Consider the following 10,174-nt stretch of genomic DNA (forward strand, 5'->3'; position numbering starts at 1 on the left):
TCAAATTCTCCCCCATGGTCACTTCTAATTCTTTTTATCTTAGTGTCTTTTTTATTTTCTTTTAATTTACAAAAAACTTTAAACACTTCAAGAGTTTCATCTTTAGTTTTTATAAATTTTACCCAAGTAAATCTTGAGTAGTCATCGATTATTACTAAGCAATATTGGTTTTTGCTTAGTGACTTGGCTCCATGTGAATCAAATAAGTCTAGGTGAAGGAGCTCAAGTATTGAAGTTGTTCTGTTTAAGTTGGTTAACTTATGGTTTGACTTGGTTTGTTTACCTTGTTGACAAGCATCACAAATTTAATTTTCATTAAATTTTAATTTGGACAGACCTCTAAGTAGACCATTTTGACTAATTTTTTAAATGAATCTAGTATGAGTGTGACACAGTCTCCTGTGCCATAACTTAGTTTCCTCTTGTTGTGTTAATAAACACTCTAGTGAAGAAGTTGGTAGGTCTATAGTATAAATATTCTTTTTTCCTTATACCCTTAAGTGTAATTTCAGGATTATTAATATTCTTAATTATACATTCAGTTTTTGAAAATGTGACTAAATATCCTGAGTCACATAACTGGCTAATACTAAGTAAATTGAAACTATATTGTTCAATTAATAATACTTTTCGAATGAAAAAAAATCAGAATTTAATTGAATATTACCTATTCTGATTGCCTTAAGGGTCCCGTCGTTGTCAAACGCAACAACCCCTAGGTTCTTGAGTTTCAACTTACTGAATTTCAATCTATCTCCAGTCATATGTCTGGAGCATCCACTATCTAGCATCCATTGATCCAAATATTTATGTTCCTACATAAGGTATTTGATTTGGGTCAATTTAATGGATTTAGAAGATAGTTTGATTGAAATCAACTTAATGCTCCATCTCACCCAATCTAAATGATCAAAACATGGTATCCCTATGGGTGATTGTGAGATGGTATATTAGATTAATTGGGGCTGACTTAATTAAGTTAATTTTAGTTAAGTTAATTTAATTAATTATAGAGTTAATTAAATTAATTATAAAGTTAATTAAATCTATTGAATTCATTATTAAGTTAATTAAGTTGATTAAGTTGAATTAATTATTAAGTTAATTAAGTTGATTAAGTTGAATTTATTATTAAGTTAATTAAGTTGAATTAATTATTAAGTTAATTAAGTTGATTAAGTTGAATTAATTATTAAGTTAATTAAGTTGAATTAATTATTAAGTTAATTAAGTTGATTAAGTTGAATTAATTATTAAGTTAGTTAATTTGATTAAGTTGATTAAGTTGAATTAATTATTAAGTTAGTTAGATTGATTTAATAAATTAATTGAATTAGATTAAGTTGACTTATTAATTATATTTAGTTGATTAAATTGTTTAAATTAAGTGGTTAATTATTTAGATTTGACTAAGTTCAACCTAGATCCATCTCACCTGATTCTAGATTATCAAACAGGGAATCTTAAGTAGTTTTGTGAGATGGTTATCTTTGATTTAGATTATTTCTAAGGATTAATTTACATTTGAGTTAAACTTAGATTTTCTAATTGGTTAATTAAATATACATTTCAAAGATTGACTCCCAAGCTGTGGCGAGACACTAAGCCTTCTTGGGTATGAGATCATTCACCACTTCTAGACAGAGTCTTTCAAAGAAAATATATATTTAATTCCCCTTTTGAAACCCCTAGATTTAACTATACAAGTGTAAATTATGCCTAGGTCCTTAATCTATCTCTAAACATGCTCATTACAAGAAAAAAATAAACAAGCATCAAATAATTCTAGAGATAGTTTTTCTATTGGCTCCCCTTGGATCATAGCCTCGATATGATCTATCAAGGTAATGGACTTGATCCTTGAGAATCCAATATTGACCAAGTCTAACTTGATTGACCAAGTTGGATTTAAGTACCCATGCTTGAATTATCTTTCTATTCGGTCTATTAATAAGCGATAAATAAGACTGATATTTCTTTTTTGCTTTAAATCCTAGTCCGGATCGATTGTATATGGCTTTCTGATTTCCAAGAATCAAGTCGAGATTCTTGGAACCCAGTGTAAACCGTTCCAATGTTAACTTCAAATCCTTGACTTGACTTTTTAGGCTGGAATTCTCTTCCTCAAGTTTTTGGACTTGAGTTGAGGTTCCAGTCTGAACTGGGCCAGTCAAGGATTCGGAGTTAGTCACTTCTTTAAGGGATGTTACTTCCTTTAGAAGCGACTTGATCCGAATATTGGACTTAGCTAGTTTACGCATTAAGTAATTTATCAAATTATATAACCAAAATGTACTCACAGAGGAGTTCGGCCCTTCGAAAATAGATACGGATCCGTGGCTTCTCTCGGACTCGGCTTCCGATTCATCCTCTCTTCCGGAGCCGTTGATCTGGTCCTGGGCCGTCATTGCGAGGAAACTCGTTTGTTCGAGTTCTTCACCATTGGACTCTTCCAAAGAAGACTCGTCCCAAGTCGCTTTCAGGGCCTTCTTCCTTCTGGGTTTCTTTATATCTTTCTGGTTCGGGCAGTTGGCCTTGATGTGCCCCTTCTGGTTGCATCCGTAGCACGCCACCTAGAACTTTACCTCTGAGTTTGGTTGGGCCTCCTTGGATTGGATGACCTTTCTGACATCCTTCTTGTTGAAGCGCTTCTTCTTTCTGTAGAGCTTCTTCACCATGTTGACGAGTTCCGTCGTGAGCTCATCATCGTCGTTGTCTGAATCCGGTTCTTCTTCTGACTTCGATTCAGTTCTGCGCTTTGTTTTAGCTTCTCGGGTTCTTCTTGTACCTGCGACCAAAGTTGCACCTTTCTCGGCCAGACGTGAGTTAATTTGTTCATGTAATTCAAATTTCGCAAATAACTCATCTAATTTTATTGAAGAAAGGTCCTTAGAAACCTTGTAAGCATCTACCATGGATACCCACAAGGTATTCCTCGGAAACGCGTTTAGAGAATACCTGATTACATCTCTATTTTCTACCTTCTGTCCGATTGCATGTAGACCGTTGAGTAGGTCTTGTATCCGGGCGTGGAGTTGGCTAGCCGTCTCATTTTCCTGCATTTTAAAATTATATAGTTTATTAAGTATTAAATCTCTCTTACTTACCTTGGTGTCAGACGTTCCTTCATGAAGCTCGATCAGCTTCTCCCAAAGTTCCTTGGCACTTGAGAACGGGCCGACGCAGTTCAACTCCTCCTTCGAAAGGTCGCACTGGAGGGTCCAGGTCGCCTTGGCATTCACTTCTACCTTTTTAATAAGAGTCGCGTCCCAGTCCTCGTATGATATTGGCTTGCCAGTGCCGTCAGTTGATAGTTGAAACCCGGTTTTGACGATCATCCAGATTTCAAAGTGAGTCTGGAGGTACACCTCCATCCGGTCCTTCCAGTAACCGAAGTCGTCTCCGGTGAAGAGCGGTGGTCAGGCGGTGCTATAACCTTCTAGGAGAGCCATTTAAGGATTTAGCATGAGAAAACAAAAAAATAAACGTATCCCAGGACTTGATCCTGGATTAGTAGTGCGGGATTAAGATAAGAGTAAAAGACGATCTCGAGTGGTGTTGCACCGACTTCGAGATGAGAATCCGATTACGAAAAAATAAGATCGGAAGACGGCAAGAATACCGATTCCGATCGACTCTGAAAAACTGAAAAGACACTACAAAAAAAGTGCTTGATTGGTGGTTGCACCAAATCGAAGCTACCTCGCTCTGATACCAATTGTTGGATCGACACCGTGCTAGAGGGGGGTTGAATAGCGCTTGTGTCTTTCATGCATTTCGGATTCGAAAAACTCGACGAGTAAAGCAGCGGAATAATAAAGTAAAAACAGTCACACACCAGAAGACCCAAGTATTTACTTGGTTCGGAGCCTTGGACGACTCCTACTCCAAGGCCCACGTTCGTTGAACGTTTACTACAGGCAACAACTATAATATCACGAAAAGTGTTACAATTTAAAGTACAATTAGTAGCTATTAAGTTTACCAACGCCAAGAGAAATAGCATATTTAGAACTCCGGGTCGTTGGCGTCAAGTTGCAGCTTCGTCGGAGTGTCTTGTTAGTAGCTTTTTGCAGAAGGGTTGCTTAGAATATGATTATGTAGACTGCTGCTCGAATACTCCTTAAGTAGCCTGCTGAAGGCGCTTCCAAGCCTGTCCGAGGCGCCCTTAGGTTGTCGAGTCAGCTGCGCAGATTAGAACTGAAATGGTCGTAGCCTATCTAGTTGAAAGCCCCTCCATCACCCTTGAAGGCGCCTCCAAGCCTGTCTAAGGTGTCTCCAGCTCCGTCCGAGGCGCCTCCAGCTCTGCTGCATGCGCTGCATCTGCCTTGTACCTGAGGGGCCTCAAGCTCCATGAGGGCGCCTCAGGTACTGTTCATCTGAGGCTAATCTTGCTCCTTTATCCCTACAAAATATGTTAGTCCACAAACCAACTACACATTCTGCAAAACAAAGTTAGTACACACAATAAACATAGTAATGTGAAAGTTTGACAGTCACGGACTGTCTGGTTCTGACTTCGGATTTCCGACCAGAAACCCTAGATCGAACCGACGTCTACTGTTCCCTCTTCCTGGGAATGCGTCCTCACCTACTCCACTCAGGAGAGCATACCTGATGCCAGTCCGGTCCTCCAAACCAATTGAACTTTTCGCCTAGGGTTACCACCCCCAAGGGATTTTCGCCACCTAGGGTTACCACTCCCTAGGACCTAAGGTTATCCCCCTTAGGATTTCCTTCACGTAGGATTACCACCCCCTAAGACCTAAGGTTACCACCCCTTAGGGGTTTCTACCCGCCTAACCACAATTAAGACTTTCTTGCAAACTCATTCAACATATTAGATAACAAATAACCTTAACTTTGAATCTCTTTGCCATTATCAAAACTAGGGTTCGATCGTCGGATGCTTCCTGCACCAACAGACATAACATAAGAGAACCATGCAACATTCAATTAACAAAGCATTGCAAGAATCTAAGCTAAGAAAATGCAAAAATAGGATGACAAAGATGGTTGGGGCATTTCAACGAACACTTGGTGAGCATTACGTAAACTAAGCAAAGTACATGCAAAAATTAACACATAGGGAATCAAATCAATACAAGCATTCAATCTCTCTTAACAAACATTAACAATCAATTCAAACAAAATAACTATGCCAAAGAGGGTTGCTATCGAAATCTGATGAAGAGGACGTGTTGCTCGGACTCGCCAGAATGAGAAGAGGTGGCTGTGAAAAGGTGGACCGCCAGCCTCGAGATCAAGATGGAGAAGAGAGGAGTGGCGGTGTGCCGGTGTCGCGTGAAGCTGCTTGTGGATGTTGCCGCGTACCCTAACCTTCCGCAAGAGAAGAAGTCGCGAGGAGAAGATGGGGAGAAGGTTGGGTTATGGATGGCTGGCCGACGACGATGGATGAACAGAGGTGGATGCCGACCGTTGGTGAAGGAGGAAGAAGAAGTGGTGGTGGCTTCCAAGTTCCATGCGTTCCCTGCTGCATGCAATCCCCCCTTTTTCCACTTCCTGCCCATGTGAGAGAAGAGAGGAGCCAATCTTGATCATAGCCGTCCAAGAAAAGGGATCTAAAATTTGACCGTCTATTTTTAGTTGAGGGTTATCCATTGGATCTTAATGATGAGGAGATAAGTGGTCCAGATCAGATTAATTGAGGTTGTCTCCTTGCTTTAATCCAATAGTCCCTACTATTTCATATCTGAATCAAGGGCTGGGTGGCTTTAATATGAATGAAAGAGCAAAAATCTCTCTAGATTTGGATCAATGGTTCATGTTGATTCAGCTTGATCTCCTCCATTTGAGATCCAAATCATGCCAAATTTGATTCGACTTGACCATAATCTGTGGCTCTTTGGATTTCCTACAAAACCATATTAAAAATATGAGAATTAATTCCACAATTGTAGGAAATTTATAATAAAGTCTAAAATAGGTTTCTACTCGCAAATTATGATATAAACACAATAATAAGCATGCAAGAAGGTGAAAATGTTAAGTATAAGAGCCAAAAATAATACATAAAGATGATAGTTATCAACTAACCCATGAGTGGTTGTGTGTGCAAATCCATGTAACTAGCGATGTGCTCAACAATAATGGAGCTGACAATCACTCAGCATGTAATCATGCGAGATGGTGCATGACACTAAGCATGAAAATCCTGACCATATCTACCTCCATAAAACATGTACCAAAAATAAATGGCTCAAATAAGAAGATCTAGGTACACATATCAGATATGGTAAATGTCTAGTCCGGTATATCATAAGACATGGTATGTCACTACCTCTATGAGTATAAATAATCAAGAGGGTAATAGATACAAAACAGGTAATAAATAAGCATGGTGAAGGAATCAAGCAATGACATATCGATGCAAATATAACATAATTATTACTAATTAAAATCCACTATGCATATCAAATGACAATATCTAAAAGATAAGTCAAGGTACCCGTCTCAAAAATAGCGCGTGCCAAAAAAAACCCCACGTAAAGCAGCTCATCGCAAATCAGAGTCCTGTAACAACATATTTAGTTTAGCTACTCCCACATATATATATCAAATCAGCTAAACCAAATTCTTATTTACCAGGAACCCTAATTCTTTCATTATATCTCGGTTAGCTACATAATTGAGTCTAATCTGAAGCTTAGATTAAATCCATTACTTAATCCCTAACTAAATATAACTCACAGTTTATCCCTAACCTTTCCTAGCTTCAAACCTTTGTACTCTACAACAATGAAACAATTCCTCTACTTCTTACCTCAACACCAAACTCACCTGAGTTGAATGCCTCAGCCGATAACTTACTGCCGGAGAAGATTTGCTGCTAGAGCAAAGTAATTGGCCCTAGGATAAGTTGCCGCTAGAAACATGTGGTCAACGTCTCCCAATAGCCACTGCCAGATAGCAACTACCCAATTAACACACATCCTATCCTGAATTCTAAAATCCAGACCTCCACAAAACCTAGAACCCATAGTCAATGGACTTACCCAAATCGACAGTGGTTGCTGGTGGCTCCAACGGCTGGAGCTAGGCACGACAGAGTGAAGGATCTGGGTGCTCGGCTTCTAGCGATGATCGGCGCAACCCTCGCAGAGGCGGCGGTGTATCTAGGGCACGGATCGGCGGTGTGAGGCGAGAAGAAACCGAGAGCTTCGGGAGAGGAAGGTTCGACGCTGAACGGTGGTCGGCTTTAAGCTGCGACGACCGGTCGTGGGTCCGTGGGGGTCGGCAGTGGCGCAGAGGGAAGAAGGGAGAGCGGCAGTGGCGTTGAGTGTTACGTGACGTAAAGAGGAGGAGAAGGGCTCGAGGCTTACCTCGACCGATGGCTTTGTTCATGAAGGAGGTGAGGCGTCGCGCAACGTCGGGTTGTTGGCCCGTCAATTGGGGAAGATGAAGAGGCTCGGGAGAGGCGGCAGTGGTGAGTTCGAGAGAGGGGAGAAGGAGAGGAAGAGGGGATTGTGCGGTGAGGATGGGGTTCGGCGATGGGAGAAGAAAAAGAAAAGGAAAAGGAAAAAAGAAAAATAAAACTTTTCCTCTTTTAAATGGATAGCTTAAATATGCTTTCCCGTAGCCCAATAATTGCCCCTCTTAAACTCGTTATACGAGCTCCAAAAAATTTTCAGAAAATTTCTAAAAATTCTTGAAAATTCCCTTAAGGTTATATTTAGGTGCCGTATTTTACAACCAGACCTGTCCCGGACCTGCCCCGGACCCATATATATAAAAATAAATATATAGTTTATTAATATAATTATAAATTTTCTTATATTTAATAATTAATATTTTAATTAAAATTTTATTTTATAATATTTTAACATTGAAATAAATATATTTTAAATATAGCAGGTCTAACCCGGACCTGTCCCGTTGGGTTCACGGGGCAAGGAGGGGTGTGTCCAAAGGGAGGCGAGGCAGGTTCCGGGTTTGGCTAAACCCGCCCCAACTCGAACCCGTTGTCATCCCTAATTTTGATCCTATCCAAAAATTGAGAAGTTGGAACTGTCGGTGAAATGACTAGAATGTTGACTGAACTGTCATGACCCGAAGAGAGAAAGGAGGTGAGCTATCATCTAGGTTGATTAAGTCATCAAAAGGTTTCTGGTCAACGCTACCTGCAGATAGCGACCGGATTACCTCGGTACCAGGTTCCTCGATACTCGAGGCAGGTCCCAAAAATATATAATGAGACGATAAATAGTAGAATAATGAAGTGTGTGGAGAATAAGCATGGAAAACACACCCTGACCCAGGGGGCGCCTTCTAGTGGACTGGTGAGTTGGTCTTAACGCTAATCGAGTCATCGTGACCCGGAAGAGTATATGAATGTGAGCCAGATGAGGAGTTAGATTTGGGGAGTTGAAGGCCAGAGTATAATAGTGGCTCATAGGTTGGACCATAATAGTGGCTTGTTGGCTAGCATGCGACAGTAGCACGTAGGCTGGAATATAATATCGGCTCGAAAGTCGAAACACATCTGCGGCGGCATGAAGGCCGAAACACCATATCAGCTCGAAGACCACAACACACTAGAAAGGAGCACGACCGTGGTGACTCGGAGGAGGTTGGATTGCATCAAAAGTGTATGCCAACGTGAATCATGGGTTGGATCGACGCCGAAAGCGTGAGGCAGCACGGATTGAAAGGAGACAACCTGTGTCAAGGGGCTTCAACCACTAGAGGTAGGTGTTGGCCGCTGGTGGCGGTGTTAGAGGGTGGCAGTAGCCGTTGGAAGTGGTGCCGAAGGCAATGGTCGTTGGTTGCAGGGAGGAGACGATAGTCGTGGGTAGTGGAGTGGAGGCGGCAGCCGCCGGTAGTGGCACGGAGGCGGCTGCCGCTGGTGGCTATGGTGTCCTGTGTGAACGAGAGAGAGGAGGCGACCGCTCGCGGGAGAGGAAGCAGCCACGAGGGGGAGTTGATGGTGTCGGCGTGGAAAGGGTAGGCGGCGTTGGCGTTGGAGGTAGGCAATTCTTGCCATGTGAAAGGCGGGCGGTGTTGCGTGTGTGGCTACGGCCTAGCCTGCAACGACAGTTGTGAGGCGGCGATGGATAGAGACGGTAGTGGCGTTGGCCGAAAGTGACAAGGCTACTGGTGTGAGGGGAGGCGGCGCTCGTGAGCTCGAAGAAAGAGAGCCTCTTGTGAAGGCGTGCGTGACCGACGGAGAAGGCCAAAGAGCAGCTGCATTCCTGCAAAGTGATGGGGGTGACATCAACGCCATCTGTTGATGTCGGCCTTGACTCCTTGTGAGGTGGCGGACCCCTAACCTAGAAAAAGACCCTTCATCTCAAAACCCTTCCTCCCTAACAGGGAATTGACCAAGATACCCACTTCTTTCTCCTTAATTTTCCTAGGCCCCCAAATACATCCGCATCAAGTTTCATTCATCTTTAGCTTCACTTTACCCTTTTGTTGTGTTAACAACGATCAATCGATTGGATCCACCATCAGCCAATTGTTTTCCAAATCGTAACAACTACTAATCTATCAAGGGTACCTCAATCGCTAAAACCCACCATTAGTCAATTAATCGACTATAACTCTTAGGTCATCAAATAGTTGCCATTAGGGGTGTAAATGAACCAAGCCGCTCGTAAGCTATTAGAAACTCGATTCGATAAACGCTCATTTGAGCTCGTTTAATGAGACTCGTTAAAATAAATAAACCATGCTCAAGCTTCATAATACTCGGCTCGTTGGCTCGTGAACATATTTGTTAAGCTCATGAATTAACTTTTAAATAAAAAATAATAGTTTTGATATTGAATTTATAGATTTTACACTATACTTATAAAAAATATAGACAAATATATTAAATTTATTTATTAGAATATAATTATAAATTTTAATAAGAATATTATAATTTTCTCTAAATATATAATTTAGTTTTTAATGAATATTTAAATGTATAATTTATATTTATTAATCTCGTTTAGATTCGATAAAAGTTTGAATAAGCTTGTGAGCTATGAATATATTCATTAAATAAAGCTTGAGCTCGGCTCGATTATAAACCAGCTAAGTTTAAATATTCAAGAGTTCAACTGGGCTCAGCTCGGCTCGATTATACCCCTAGTTGCTATTAAAAACCTATGAGATTAATTAACAACCATTCACAACTTTTTCTATTCTGTCATAAGTCAATTAAATT

General features: G+C 40.7%; 1 long non-coding RNA gene across 1 annotated transcript; it reads right to left on the bottom strand.

Annotated features, from left to right (window-relative positions):
* Positions 1-5,024: 5,024 nt before the first annotated feature.
* Positions 5,025-7,528, bottom strand: LOC122021686. Its single transcript, XR_006122608.1, has 4 exons — positions 7,017-7,528; positions 6,802-6,920; positions 6,470-6,534; positions 5,025-5,875 (listed from the first exon to the last, which is right to left on the bottom strand). It is a non-coding gene; the product is annotated as an uncharacterized LOC122021686 (long non-coding RNA).
* Positions 7,529-10,174: the final 2,646 nt, after the last annotated feature.

This window comes from Zingiber officinale, chromosome 9A, assembly GCF_018446385.1.
Source record: "Zingiber officinale cultivar Zhangliang chromosome 9A, Zo_v1.1, whole genome shotgun sequence".
Taxonomy (NCBI): domain Eukaryota; kingdom Viridiplantae; phylum Streptophyta; class Magnoliopsida; order Zingiberales; family Zingiberaceae; genus Zingiber; species Zingiber officinale.